Consider the following 14,485-nt stretch of genomic DNA (forward strand, 5'->3'; position numbering starts at 1 on the left):
CATACACTGGGGACATACCTCTAACACAAAGCCCAGAGAATCATCATGACAGCTGCAAAAACAACTTTGTCCTGGCTGACATTCACATAACGAAATTACAGTTTCACTCCAGGGAAAAAGGAAAAAGCACTTAAGTTTTGTTTAGATTGAAGTGCTGCGAGCCACGCCACTTATCTGCTATCAGAGCAGATTGCAGGGCTGCTCCAATGACTATTCTGTAATGAAGTAACTGGAATTGGAAGGTATGCAATTAGTCCTATCTCCTCCTCCTCTGCCACCTCCCTATCGAGAAGAAAACCAGCACAGACGTTATCACCTCTCCCTGGAGCTCTGCTACCCTCATCACTTAAAATACCCACAAAGCAAAGTAGGGCTGTCACTTACAAGCTGCTAACAAGCCTGGCTTGGCCCTGACTGGCAGCAAAGGTGATATTCTCAGCATCTCCCCAGGAGAAAGCTACAGGGTTACCTAATGGGATGCTTTCTCAGGTACCCACACACACATCCATATTAAGCCTAACATGCCTGCATTTAGCTATTTTAGTAAAAGCAAACCACTTTTGAGAGGGGAGAATAAAAAAAGCACTGCTGTTCCAAGTAGCTTTAGGTTAAAGCATCTCTCACTAATCCTCCTGAGTATGACCACTGGGAAGGAATAGATTAAACTCAGGACACAGGTATCACTTGCTGGCACTCTGGGTAGTTTTACTGACTGCAGCCTGGCTCATTTTACCCGGGTTATTTACCCTTCCTTCCCCTAAAGAGCTCTGCTTTATGTCTGTAGAATGGTATATGGAACTTTCCCATAACTGCAGCTAAGAGATGGAAGATGCAAAAAGGCCCCAGACAGCCCACAGCCAAATGGAAACTGAGTGAATCCCTGATTCCAAACTGCAAGTCTGATAAAATACAACCTGACATTTATTCAGGCTCAAAAGCTCACTCATCTCTTCCCCTCCACCCCAGTGATACCCACTGGTCTAATTAAAGACAAGGCTTCTCTCAGCAGCCTCTGCCTTACCTATATCCCAGTCAAGTTTCTCTATCTGTGACCCAAGGAGCACAGGGGAGAGCTAGGGGATAGGGGGCATTCCCCAAATCCTTAAAATAAAATAAAAATATTAAAATAACCTTAAAATCACCAGTAAAGCAACATCAACAAACTTGCTCTGTATAGGTCCACTAGAGATGCAGCAATTTTCACTCAGTGAATTCACTCCATTGAGTGAATTTCTCTCAGGAAAATGTTGAGGAATAAGTGAAAACCAAGTTTTTCCCAATTTCTTAAAAACATTTTCCCAAAGACAATGGGCCATCCCTGCAGGATGCACTGGCGCCTTCACTTGGTAGGATTCAGTCAGGTCAGGGATGGCATTGTGTTAACCTCACAAAATCCACACACAACCCTTTCCTTGCTCCATGCATCTACTGATCCAAACGAGGAAAAAGGGCTTAAAAAAAACCCTTTTAAGGCAAGAAGAGCATGCAGAATGGCAGCAGAGACATTTGCTACAAAGGTATGTAAACTACTGCTCTTTATCCTACAATTTACCCCATGGCCTCCAGCTGACACATCAGCTGACACCATCTGAACAACCCCATAAGTAGCTAAAGCTGAACAAAGCAATCATTAGGAAAACTGGTTTAGTCCACTGCTGGTGGCATCCCCTAAATGTCCTCTCCATGGAGGAAGCATGACTCAGACTGCTCTGGGCTCCCATCCACAGCACAGGCTGCAAAGCTGCATTGAAAAGAGAATTCCCAGTAACTTCTACCAAAGTCACGTCTCCAACTCCTTCTGCTGAGAGACCAATTCGAAGTGAGATGTTTTATATTTTAATATGACTACATCTGCAGTCCTACTGCATCTAAAAAAATCCATAAGCACTTTAAGAGAAATACAGGAACTTTTTTTTTCCTTAACACATGGAAGATGGATTCATTGCTATCAGTAATCCTCCCACAGCCCCAGTTTCAGAAGGAGCTGCAGATTCACAGAGATTTCACCCACAAAAACAAGCACTCTTTGCATCACCTCATTCATCTGTTTATTAAGATAAAGTTACCTCATTAAAAACAAAACCAATGGTAGAGTGTTATCCTTCTTTTAGAGAGGAAATAAAGTGAAAAAATGCAAGGAACTAAGTCTGTCCCACACCTGCTGGCAAGCTCTGGTGCCCTGATGGTCAAACTGAGGTGTAGAAATCCACTTTCAGGCAACAAGATTTCCTTAAGGGTGAGGTTTCTTCTAGAATTCCCTTCCCACTTGTGTCCAGGTACCTTGCCTTGCATGTCCTCAGTGCTCAGCAGTGGATCCTCCTCTCCCCAGCACCAGGACACGTGCAGGAAGCCAGAAAGGGAATAGAAATTAATAGGATGAATAGAAAAATGAATAGAATAGAAAATGAACGAAAAAATGAATAGAAAAAATCACAATAAACATCATGGCAAAGCCAGAGCCTCCTTTCAAGCAGGAGAAGAAGGGGCAGTTCTGCATGTACATTTCCAGGGAGCTTGTCTCAGCCTCAGCAGTCAGGGTGGGAGGAAGCACAGAAGCTCTGAAGACATAAAAACATTAAAAGACCCAACACAAGAGCAAAGGCTTCATGATGGGAAGGATTTTTAGACTTTGCAATAAAGGTGAAGCTCAGAACAAAGACCTCAATTAAGAGTTTCATAAATGAAAAGAGAACTGGGGTGCTCTGGAAGCACATGAACATAATTAATCCACAATGCAACACTGGCCACTATCACTGATGCACAAGTCCTGCTTGAACCCAGGGTCCAAACTCTTTATTTTAAAATACAGCCTGCAGTATGCCACATCTCAGAAAGCCAGACCACAGGCACAAACCAGGAGCCTGTCTTTGAAGTTCAGATACACCAGAAAATGACTTCACCTCCCTAGATGCAGAGGGGATAGTGCTGCCTTTGATGCTACAAGAAATTTTGGTCTTAAACTGCCCAAGGACTTCAAATTGGGTGTTGCAGCATGGCAGCACTCAAGCCTACACATACACACGAATGTAATTATGCCTGGTCTAGACTTGGGGGGAGGGAAAAAAAAAGAAAAAGTATTTTCAGTGATGTTAGCACGCAAAGAAAATAATAGCACATACAAAGAAACCTCTAGGGTGACTTATGAAGATTTTATGCTTGGCTTTCTGCCAATTAGAGAGGAATTAAAGAGTCTGGCAATATAACCCCGTTCATCCCAAGGAAGAAAATGCATTTTTAAGTGGTCAACAGAGCAAGAGGGATGAGAAAAGAGGAACAAAGACTCGGGAGTGCAACTGCACTGAGCAACATGGGAAGTTTCTGATGTTACTGAGACAGAAAGTGGGCACAAATAATTCAAATTTTAAAATTAATCCAGTCTATTGCCTCCAAAAGAAAATCAGCATGTAACAGCTGACTCCAAATGACAGCATTCCAATAAAGCAGACAGTATTTTTTGCTATAAAATTCCAACTGCTTCAATATTTTACAGATTATCCACCTCCACTGACTGCCAACCAGCAAAATCAGTGAAAGGTGGAGGTCACAAAAACAAAAGCAAACCAAGTGGAAAAGGCATGGCTAGACAGCTTGGGAAGCTGAAAACGTGTCAAAATAAAGTCTTTGAGAAAGAAAGAAAATTTAGTAGCTATCTGCAATGATGAATTTATATCCAAACTCTTTGGAGCTTAAAAATTCATATCATAAGACCAGCTTTTACCAGAATTAGGACCAGACTTGACATGCCCCAGTTTCCCCAAGGTTACTTTTGGAAATGCATATACTCTTAAAATATTTCAAGTGCTCTTCTCACACTGCAGAAGAGCAACCAAAACCTACCTTCTAATTTTACTTTTTTTGAATTATTTTTTTAACAAGAACTTAACTTCAACGCTTTTTTTATCTGAATGACAGAAGGAATTTTGTGTCACATTGCAGGTTGAAAGTTACTGGAAATGGCAGCAAGCTGCTGTTGCTTATATAAAGTCATTGCAAGGAAAAGACAAAAGAAGCTACTGAAGCTTTCAAAATCAAACCCTCTAAAACAGCAAAACCACAAAATGAACCAGAAGCAGCTTAGGAGTTGCTAGGGATGTTTAAAGTTAATAAAAATTCTAAATTAAATGGCTGCCGCTTAGGTTTGCCAAAAAATTATGCAAATTTCCAAAGTTCATAGATAGTAATTAGCACAGCAAAAAGCAGGTCCCAAATAAGTGATGAAGTTAGCCTCACTCTTATTCCTCCAGCAGATGGAATTAGCTATGTGTGAAGCTATTTTTTTTGCAATTGAAGATTAAACATATTATCCTGAATATCAATTCTGGAAGTACAGCACTTTGGATATATGCATTCATGGAATATGCAAAAGTCAGCCTGAATCCTCCTTTGCCATCATTCTGAGCAGGACACTGAAGAGGCTGGGGGAAGCTTTACATATTTAAGACTTCATTTTTCAAACTGATTGCTGACAACTTGGTTGAGACAAGTTCTCTCAAAGTACATTTAGAGTTAATAGTCCAAACAGGTTTTTCCAAAGAAAAATGTCTTCCTTGACTGAAAATACATCCTCTTGATGTGCTAATTGACAGATCACAAAAAGTCACCCAAACTGCAAGTCCAAACAACGTGTGTCAGCAAAGACTCCTGGGTTTGCCCCTTCCTTCTCCAAAACCTGGTTCACAGGCATGCCCATCACACACCGTGTGATACAAATTCACCTTTTCCATCCCTGGGGTGGATTTGCCCCTTGCTTCACATTGGAAAAGACACAACCTTCCCCTCAGCCCTGGGCTGAACCTTGTGTGTGCCCTTGACCAAAGTACTCCACCTGTGTTCCATATTCTCAATTTAATTTCTCCAGCTCTGGAGCCCAAGGCTCTCCCACCACAGCAAGTTCCTCTCAAAGAGGCTGAAAGACCCAGCAATTTTAATTTTAGGCTGCATTTTATCTTTCTTAGAACTGCACAGGCCATGAAGGCTCATATCAACACATCCATTCAGTTTAGGGGGCACCACCCAGCAGCAGCAGGAGAGTCTTGAGAAGGGGCAGGGAGAGCAACCAAAACCAAGTTACTGCACTGATCACAAAGAAAGTGGATAAGCTTCTTCCTAAAGACCAGCTTCCAAGCAGAAAACTGGTAAAAGAAATAAAAAACAACTACAAGTCTCTTTCTTCCTACATGAATATTACTTTCTGGGAGCCTAGAAAAGATTTCTAGAATCTGTGTGTGTTACAAAAAGAACCCAAAACTTACATAATTAAAGGAACATAGGGAGGGGAAAGTAAAATTTAATGCTAATTTCAAAGTCAAGTAAGTGACACCCTGGATTGAATACTATTAACCAAAATTGTGCAAGTTAAAAGTGGATGTACTGAAAGCAGCAGAAACCCTGCCCGCAACAAAATGAGAATTCTCTTACAAAAATACTTCTGTGGCCAAATGAAACACTGAGTTTAAGTAAGAAAGCAAGCACTTACACCTATCATGCTCTCCCCCTCTTCCTTCTCATCTAGGGAGTCTCATTTATCTCAAAGCAATCTAAAGAAAACACTTTGATTTTTAAAGTCAGAAAAGCTGCAGAAATTACAGCCCTGTCTGGCATGAACAAATAGTATTTCTGAAATCAAAAGAAGATTCTCCAAGTTAGGGGAAGGGCAAAAACAGTCCTGAATAACTTACTCTGCACAGCCCAATTCCTGCCAAAACAGTTCTGTAAATCCCATGGTAGTTCAGATAATTTCCATTCTCAGAGCAAAAAAAAAAAAGCTAGATCGAACATTAGCAACATTAATTGTGTGATATGACCTGAATGATACAAGAACAAGCAGTTAAGTGAACCACAGCATCTGCTGAATTTTTAATCACTAGTTGTTTTGCTGCAAGGCAGAAGAACACTGCATATCAGCTCCCAAGCACTGCATGGAATGGCACATTAGGACAGCAAGATTTTAACTGGCAGCAATTCTGCCTCCCTGCCACCCAAATGCCATCACTGTGCTGTGAACTGCAGACAGAGCAGCTTCTAAAGCAGGATTATTTTTTAATCACACAGGAGAAAAAAAAAATAAAGAACCAGCACTATTTTCTGCTCCCCAAGATACCAGTCAGCCATTTCTAATTTTTTTTGTTTTAAAGCTGACACTTTATTAACAGCCATTTATGTGTCCCTCTGTAGTTTATTTCTACTCTCCAAACAGCTTGAAGCAGTCATGAGGCTGCCCAGCAGCAACTTGCTACTAAAGAGGTGGTTGAAGCTGGGATGTGTAGGAAGGTGATCTATGTAAACATTCCTATTAGCCCTGTACTGCAACAGGAGGAGCAGCTGCAACATGTTGGGACACACCTGAGCTATATTTAATCCATCTCTCCCTGACACCCAAATTTGGACAGCCAGGTCATGGTACCACTGATGCTCATCCTGTACCTCCACCAGACTGTCCTGCTGTGATTTCTCTGTGTTTGATACCCAAAATAGTTAAATAAACCAACCACCATGCCTACAGTGGTAAATACAGCTCCAGTTATGCTCTAGGCATAAAACTGCAACAGCAGGATTAGCAAGTGATACAGCAGATATTCCCCTTCCACAATAAAGACAAAAAAAAAGTTATTTGGGAATAAACACTAAATCCACAACTACAGTGTGAATTCCAAACACAAATCCCACAATTTCAGGCAAAATCTGAACTATGGACAATTAGTTGGTTTTATATTTTAGGGGTGAAAAAAGGACATTTGAAAAAACAGGACAACACTCCTACACTAAAGAAAGACTGTCACACTGACTTTAATAGACTCTAAGTTTAATAAGTTAATAGAATCAAAATAGCTTAGAAAGCAAGCCAGTAAAATATGGTACAAATAAAAATGGAGCAGCCACACATACCAAAGCAGCATTCCTGTGCCCTCCTTCCTGCAGAGCTTACAGAAGAGGATCTCTAACCCACAACTTTCACTGAACCAGAATTTCCTTCAAAAGCTCAAATCTATGGATTGGAACATCCAGTGATAAATCCAGTAACCAAATAATCCACAAGAGAAAAAAAATCTCAGCAGACAAGGGCGAGAGAGATGCTTCCCAGGCTATGTTATCTTTCATGATAGGTTTGGGATCAGTCCTGTGTTTTTCTTATAGGTTCAACCATCAGATCCAAGAAAAGCTGCTCTCTTCTCTGAAACCTGGTATCAAACCTGCAACAGGAATATTGAAATGTGCCCTAGCTGCTGGGAGTACAACAACCTCTGTGTGTGTGAGGATTATAGCAAAATGCCGCTTGGGTTATGCTACAGGGGCAGCCAGAAATGAAAATAACACATGGTGAAGAAGGTGTTGACACCTGGAACCTCAGGGAGTGTCATTACCCAGGCAGGGTCGTGCATCCACTGCACAGCTCTCACCTTCACATCACCCAAACCTAACCCGGCCCCTCCACACCCTAAAACCACAGTCCTTCCTGGAGCTGCAGAGCAGCCTGTGATAAACACCCACAGCACAAGCTTCGAGATGAGCTTCCAAATTTAAGAGACACAGAAAGATGTTTTATAACCTCTAAGTCACTCAGCTGCAGCTCAGCACTTAACAAGCCACTCACAATTCTTCTCCAAATGGGGAAAAGATTTTAAAGAGCATTTAGTGCAAGTGAAACATCCCCAGCTTTCTCCTCAGCCTCTGGTCGCTCTCCAATTAAATATGAAAGCGACAACTTAGTCCCACTGAGCACGCAGGATGATTTTAAAACAGTGGTATTAAATCAAACCCCACAACTTTTCACACCTATTAAATTGTTATTCTGTCATTAGGAGGGGAGATTTTGATAAGCACGATGCAATTAACAGACAGTGCCTTTGTTACCAGGCTGCTCGTGATGAAGCCCAGGCTCCTTGACATTCCATTTCTTCCCCTCAAAGGCTCTGTGCTACAGCAAATTTATGGGTTTTAGCATGTAAGAGGAGAATTGGGCAGGTTACCTTCAAAATCAGTCAATAAGGCCCTTTCACTCAGGCTGGGGGAAGGCGGGTGGCTGCTGGAAATCAACACAAGGCGCTCCCTTCCCCCTCCCCTCAGGACCCAAAAATGCTGCGTTCAAAACACTCCCATCCCCTGCAGCAAGGGCTTAGCCATTTATTAAAAAGGAATCAAAACACTGTAAAAGGCTTCCAGTTAAGATTTCAAGAGGAAAAAAAAAAAAAACAAAAACATTAACACCGGTAGAACCAGAGTCACATTAGGAATTCTTCTGAGCGCCGAAGAACAAGCAGCTCAAACGCAAGCAGGATGTCATTTGTCCCAATGATGCTGATCAAATGGCTCAAAAGGAGGACAGAATTAGATAAATTCTTTTTTTTTTTACTCAGTCATTTTGCTGTCTCCACACCCAGAAGTAACAGCATTCACAACCTACAGGCATTTAGACTTTGGACTTTTAAGACAACTACCTACCTCCACGCTTGTCTTTTAGGGGGGTTTTTTTGGCTCTTCTCTAGGGGTGACAGACAATTATAATGGCCAATTATGTAAAACCTTTCATCCGAGAAAACACGAAGCACTACGCAAACACTCATTAAGACTCTCGGCTGGAGCCTGCGCCGCACGTTCGCCTGTTCCACAGCTCCCCTGGATATCTCCAGCCACCAAACCTGGATGCCGAGCGCTGTGGCACGGCCAGGACAGCGCCAGCAGGGCAGGGCCAGCCCTGGAGTACTTACACGGCCTCGCAGGCGGCTTTTACAGCCCGCAACACGCTCCGGGCTGCTGGGGATGAGCTTTACAGCCCCATCCAAGCCGGTTATTTAAAAACAGAGCAGAGACGCACGCGGCTGCTGGGCGTTGTACGAAAGCACCTCGCAGGACGAGCCTTAGACCCACTTGTCCGGCTGACCCAAGCAGATTTTTCCAACTGGGAGCCGCATGGCACAAGTCAATAATCTCGGTTTACTGAAGAAATTAAAAGCTAAGCTTATTGTTTTCGAGTAAGGCCTCGGAGGAAGTAATTCCGAGAAGAAATCAATTCCACTGTAATTGTACTTTTAACCTTTCCTTAGGTTCTTACGCCATCCCCACGCGAAGGCGTCATTCAAGAATTATCACAATATCTAATAACCATTACAGCTCTTTTCGGATCACTGTTTATAATTAGCGAGTTCACAACCCCTCCCTTCTGAAGGGCGGCTGATCGATGGATGAACCACGGGGGAAGCCGTACAGAAAAAACACCACCGGGAAAGTGACCGCAACTCAGGAGATCAAAATTTGGGGGGAAAACACGCGGTTTTAGAGGGGGGTTGCTTTTAAAAGAAGATCCGCGAAAAGACTGACCCGCAGAAAACAGGGGGGGCTCGGTCCACCCGGCCACGCGTGGGACGGGCGCGTTACGCAACCGCGGGGAGCGGGGATGCTCCGCGCCCCGCACGGTGAGCGGGGCTGCGGGGGACACGGCACCGCTCCCGGGCTGCCGCTGCCCGAGCCGCCGGGCCGGGAGAGCTGGGGAAGGAGCACCACAAAACCGCCGGGGAGGCCGGGAGCGGGGCGCTGGGGGAGCACCGTGGACAGAATAAAGCGAGCGGGTAAAATAAAGCCGGGCAGAGCGCGGTGCCCTCGGCGCGGCCCCGTCCTGCGGGCGGCAGCGGCCCCTCGGCGGCCCCGCAGCCGCCATGGCCGGCGGAGCGCGGGCGCTGCGGGCGGGCCCCGCTCGCCGCTCGCCACCCACCTGCCCGCACCGCGCCGAACCCAGCGCCCACCCACCCGTGCCGCGCCCGCGGGAGCCTACCGGGAGCGGGGCCGGAGGACGGGCCGTGGCGGAGCCGCCAGGCTCGGCTCGGCTCGGCTCGGCCGGATCCCCCCTGCGCCCGGCGGCGGCGGGAGGAGCCGGGCGGCCGCGCCAATCCGGGGCGGAGCGGGGCGGGACGCGGAGCCGCCCCCGCGCCGCGCCAGGCACCGGCCGCCCCGCCGCGCCAGGCACCGGGGGCTCGGCTCGGGGCGCTTCCCGGCTCCTCGCTCCTCGCCAGTGCCTGTTCGAGGCCAGCGGGTTCCAAGGCAGCCCCCGGCGCTGGCGACCCCGTGGTTCCCCGCTCTCCCCGATGTGCCGGGCTTCAGCTCACCGAGAGGTTTAGCGACCAACGTGGCACTGGAAGCCACGGAGGTGCCAGTTCCCAGCCCGCTGCGGGGACACCGGCAACTTAGCAGTGAATTTAGTCTGGGCTAAAAATCTGTAAGGCCCTGTATAGGAGGCCAAAAAGTCGCTCGAAAAAGCTCCTGGCTTTGAAACCTACTGAACTCCCGACTGCAGGGCCAGAAGTATCACAGAATCAATTAGGTTGGAAATGACCTCTGAGATCATCGAGTCCAACCCATGACAGAACACCACTCTGTCAACCAGATCATGGCACTGAGTGCCACGTCTAGTTTTTCCTCAAACACCTCCAGGGATGGTGACTCCACCATCTCCCTGGGCAGAAGAGCTGCAGGGAGGTCACTGGGAGTGTCCCTCCCTGCTGGAACCCCACCAGCGTGGTGCCAGCCTTGCCAGCTTGTTTTGCCACCGTTTCCTCCCCGGCACAATCACTAAATACCCTTTGCTGTCATCTGTCCTTGGCAGAGGCAAACAAGAGCTGTTGTTCCTGCTGTAGATGTATCCACAGCAGTGGTTTGTCATGCAAGTGTCACCCCAGCCATCTTCCCTGTGCAGTGCTCTAGAAGTCTCAGCCTGCAGAGAGAAAGAGAAGGACACTGGAGAAATCCTCTGAAACAAAAGGTATTGACAAGAAGAGAGAAACACAAAGAGAAGGCATTGAGAAAAGGGGAATTAAGCGGTGGCATCAGATGGTAGTTTGAACCTGAAAGGGTTTCTACAAGGAGCTTCCCCTCTCCTTAAAAGACTTAGGCAAATCATTTCTAGTTAGATGATGGAAGCAGGCAGCAAACTGAAAAGGCCTGGCTTCTTTCCACCCCAGGGAACAGCAGGAAGCTGTTCAGAGGACGTTTTGTTTGGATATCAGTAAAAGGTTCTTCCCCCAGAGGGTGGTGGGGCACTGCCCAGGCTCCCCAGGGAATGGCCACAGCTCCAAGGCTGCCAGAGCTCCAGGAGTGTTTGGAACACACTCTCAGGCCCAGGGTGGGATTGTTGGGGTGTCTGTGCAGGGCCAGGAGTTCCACTGGATGAACCTTGTGGGTGCTTTTCCACTCAGGAAATTCTCTGACTCTGCCTTGATGCTGGAGGGCAGCACTAGTTACTCTCTGGTTGCACTACTGAGAGGAGATCCTTGAGACTGTTTTCAAGCTAAAAAGCAGTGTAAGTGTGTCAGCACAGCACTGTGCCATGACAGCCCTGACCAGGGACAGAGCTAATTAGCCAAGGCCCAGGATCACATTTCCATGGTGCCTCGGGTGGCTGAGATGAACCTCCCAAAGTCTCTGCAGCCCCTGTTGACTGTGAAATACAAATCGAGGGTGGGAGGGAAGACAGAGGTGAGATGAGTTACTGAAGGTCAAACATTAGATGAGGACAGGACAGAAAACAGACCCTACTGTTCTCACCCGTCCAATACTTTCTCCTCTCAAGTGTAACAAACCACAGAACAACAACGGGATTTAGCTGCTGCTGACACAGTAGTTTCCTGTGTTCCAGGGGAAAATTCTGTATTTTGGTATAGGACCAAGTGCATATGGAAAAAAAACCTTTTTACTAGCATGGCCCCACGGTTGGGTGACATGCAGAGATGCAAGATATCCCCAGGTGACTTAAAGGGGAATGAAATATGTGCCCTGTCATATTAGGAAAGGCCTCACAAAGATATGGCCCCAATCTTTTGTTGTAAATTGATAAAGACAGTGAACTGCCATTTGCTGCTAAGTGACTTCTAATGATTAAACAACCTTTCTCCTCCCACCCCCTCGGGGCACTTAGTGATAATATAAGAAAGATTTTGCACATTGTTTAGCTTAAATGGCCATCTGGCCCTCCTGCATTTCAGTAGCCTTGAACATTAAAAAAAAAATAGATAAAGAAAACAAGTCCTATCTTATCAGAGACCTGGAGAAGTTTAACTCTGTCAGAGCAAAGAGGATTAACCAAGTCCTTACAGCTCTTTTATTGTTTCCATCTTGATGAGCAGTCATATTCCTCACAGCTTGTGTTGTACTCCCTAAACCAAGAGAAGAAACTGTCCCTTACTGGCTGTATTCATTTTAAATATGAAGCACAACTCCAGCAGCTCCAGCAGCTTCCACTGGAGGTGTTCTGCCCCTGGGCAATGGAGACACAAAGGAGGCACATGCCAAAAAAAGATACAGGTTTTCTGCCAAAATTAAAAAAAAAAAAAAAAAAAAAAAAAAAAAAAACAAAACCACAAAAACAAAAAAACCCCCACTGGAATTATTGTGCAAGTAGGGAAAAGGATGCTCTTTTCAGAGGAAAATGTAATGGTCTTGGCCTAACTCAGAAACCTACTTCCTACTGCTGAGACTTCATCTAATCCCACCCCACTAAGTGTTTATTCATCTGCTTTTGCTCAAGGAGATTAAAAAAACCACAATTTCCCCAAAGCAACCCACTCAAAGTCTCTGGAAACAAAAAAAAATTTGGTCTCAGCTTATGGTTGGCTTATGGTCGAATCCAGCATTTCTTCTGGGGTTAATTCCCACTCCCCTCTTTGCCTCTAGAAGAAAACTAAGAAGGGTTAAGTCTGTTTGCAAAGAAGTGTGATATCCTTAAGAACATGGCCTTGGGCTTTGAGGAAAGAAGCCAGCTGAGGATGCTTTCACCTGCAGTGCTGGAGCAGGTTTGTGAGTGACATCTGTAGCAGCAGGGAACATTTGGTGTAAACACCCCGTAAATAACAGAGGATGTACAGATATGCTGAGATAAAACCACTCAGGCTGTGTTCCCAAGTGCACTTTGCATGCTGACATTGCTAGTTTGCATTTTTGTGAAAGCTGGGAGCTTATAAATGTGCTACAACATCCAGCTTTTGGGTATCAGCTGCCAGAGTGCAATAGAATCTCCAGAGTCAGGTACCTTGTCCTTCTATTTATAGTCTAGAGAGAGACACTTCCCAAGGGCAAGTGGAAACTCCCACCTGGGAGCAGGGAGAAGGAAACAGCAAATGAGGGCTGTATTAGATCACTTTGTGTCATTGTTATAATTTCTGAAAAATCCCTTCACCGGGATTTTCTCCTGGGAAGCCTAGAAGCCTCAGCTTCTCCTGTGTTTGCTACTCCAAAATGTAGTCTGGGGATTGTTTATCCAAACATATGAACTGTTTTAACTTAATGACCAATCACCATCAGCTGTGTGTCACACTCTGAAGAGTCAGGCATGAATTTTTATTATTCATTCTTGTTAAGCCTTCTGTCTATATCCTTCTCTATTTAGTATAGATGTAATATAATAATATAATATAATATAATATAATATAATATAATATAATATAATATAATATAATATAATATAATATAATATAATATAATATAATATAATATAATATATCAGTCTTCTAAGAACATAGAGTCAAATTCTCATCTCTCACCTCGTCCTGGGAACCCCAGCAAACTCGACACCTTTGCAGAGCCAGTGGAGGTGTTTCCATCAGCTCAGGATCCCAGGCCCACGTTGGGGTTTAGGAGTCTGGCAGAGCTCTTTGAAGGACTGGAGCAATAACAATTTCTGTTGAACACCATGGGTGTCAAGGTTGTATTTGATGTTATATTTGTTGTATGTGCTGATCTGGGTGGTGGAGAAATAGCCAGGAAAGGGAAGACACTCTCCAGGCTCATCCAGGTGAGAGTCCAAACATCTCTCTCTACCTGTTTGGACCATGACCTCCTCCCAGGAGGTGACAGGCTGAGGCACTGGGGGTGGCTTCCTCCCATCCCTGGTAAAAATGGGCTGCAGAGCAAACTAAACCACACAGAACAGAGCAAGAGGCTGAACTGTGTTCCCTAGCTGCTCAAAACCAGGAATTTCACTTCTATTTTCAGCTCCCACAATTTGTTCTGGTTTTTAACCAGCAACCACTTCAGGTGAAAAGCCTGAGCAGAAGTGGGAAGAGCAGCCAATGCATGAAAATGAATTTGCTGTTCAATCCCTGATTGAGAGGTTATCAATTGAATTTGGCAACCTGTGCCCTCTGCAGTGTCTTACTTTGCCTACAGAGGATTTTCTTTGTCTGCAGGCAAGTGGCTGTGGGGTACAGCTTTATAACTCCATTTACCTGTACTCTCACCAAAAACATGATCAGAAAATGTAATTATTTCAGGGCTAAATTTGAAGATAAATTTTTCCCTACACACTCCATATTGCACTTGACTTGTGCCAGGGTGGGGAGAATCACCTTCACAAAGAACAATATTCCATGTGAAGGAATGAAGAGCAGAAAGAGCAAGTTAGCAGATTGCCACAGAATGATCTCCTCAGTACCAAGTGTATGGGATAATGACAGTTATATTGCCAAGAAATAAAGAAATTCAAATTGGTTCTCAAAGCTCTATG

At 45.1% G+C, this 14,485-nt stretch overlaps 1 protein-coding gene across 5 annotated transcripts in view; it reads right to left on the reverse strand.

Annotated features, from left to right (window-relative positions):
* FBXO34 (F-box protein 34) overlaps positions 1–9,867 on the reverse strand; it is a 39,263-nt gene extending 29,396 nt beyond the window's left edge. For all 5 annotated transcript variants that reach the window (XM_066552593.1, XM_066552594.1, XM_066552589.1 and 2 more), the window contains exon 1: positions 9,767–9,867. The gene's annotated coding sequence lies outside the window, so the exon portion shown is untranslated. The remainder of the gene's footprint in view (positions 1–9,766) is intronic.
* Positions 9,868–14,485: the final 4,618 nt, after the last annotated feature.

Source organism: Molothrus aeneus, chromosome 6 (assembly GCF_037042795.1).
Source record: "Molothrus aeneus isolate 106 chromosome 6, BPBGC_Maene_1.0, whole genome shotgun sequence".
Lineage (NCBI taxonomy): Eukaryota > Metazoa > Chordata > Aves > Passeriformes > Icteridae > Molothrus > Molothrus aeneus.